Below are 841 nucleotides of genomic sequence, written 5' to 3'. Positions count from 1 at the left end.
TATTTTAAAATTTTTCCTACAATTTTTGTTGACATGTAGGCAGCATTACAATATGAGTCCTGTATAACAATATTCATTTAGACAGTTTTCCCCCGAGAGACTATTACTAGCAATGTCTTCATATTATTTTCCTTTCCCTTTTATTCTTGATAACAAAGAAGACAAACAATGAACCCAGGACTCCTCAAGACAAAGCTTAAGGCACCAACTAGCTTAAATGAGTTTGGAACAATGACGTATGGATTGAAACCTCATCCGTGTGTTTGTAAGCCTTTCTCCACCAACTTCCTGGCTACCTTATTCCCCATTCATTGGCCCCTGCCCCCGTAGCTGCACAGTGAATTTGTGACCTTTGCTACCAAAGCTTTTTCTTCAACACAAGATCAGAAGTGAAGGCCTGGTGTCTACAGTACCTTCCGCTGGATTTGCCTGCACTAGAAGTAGGACAGAAGCTGCCAGGGCTAATTGGCACTGGTAGGAAGTAGGGGAAACGTTTAGGGTGTCTATATAGAAAGGGTTCTTTTGTGGGATGTTTGGAGAGTGACCGTATTATTTTCTCCACTATAATTGTGCTTCTCTGGTTTCTTTTCTTCCATCTGTTTCAGCCGTGTGTGTTTTTCACACTGCCTTTTCTTAAGTACCATGAAGTATTTAAAAAATGAATTGGATCCTGAATGTTTTCCTCCTTTTCTCTCCCTGGTAACTTTACAAATCCATTAAGCAGTTTATTACTCCCTAGGGGTTGAGTGATTTCTCATCCTGACCCTGCTGGTCAGATTAGCAAAAATCTAACTCAGGATGAACAACTGTCTGTTTCTCTGAGTGATGAGTGGAAATTCTT

This window comes from Microtus ochrogaster, chromosome 8, assembly GCF_000317375.1.
Source record: "Microtus ochrogaster isolate Prairie Vole_2 chromosome 8, MicOch1.0, whole genome shotgun sequence".
NCBI lineage: Eukaryota > Metazoa > Chordata > Mammalia > Rodentia > Cricetidae > Microtus > Microtus ochrogaster.
Note: the sequence above shows the minus strand (reverse complement) of the source record.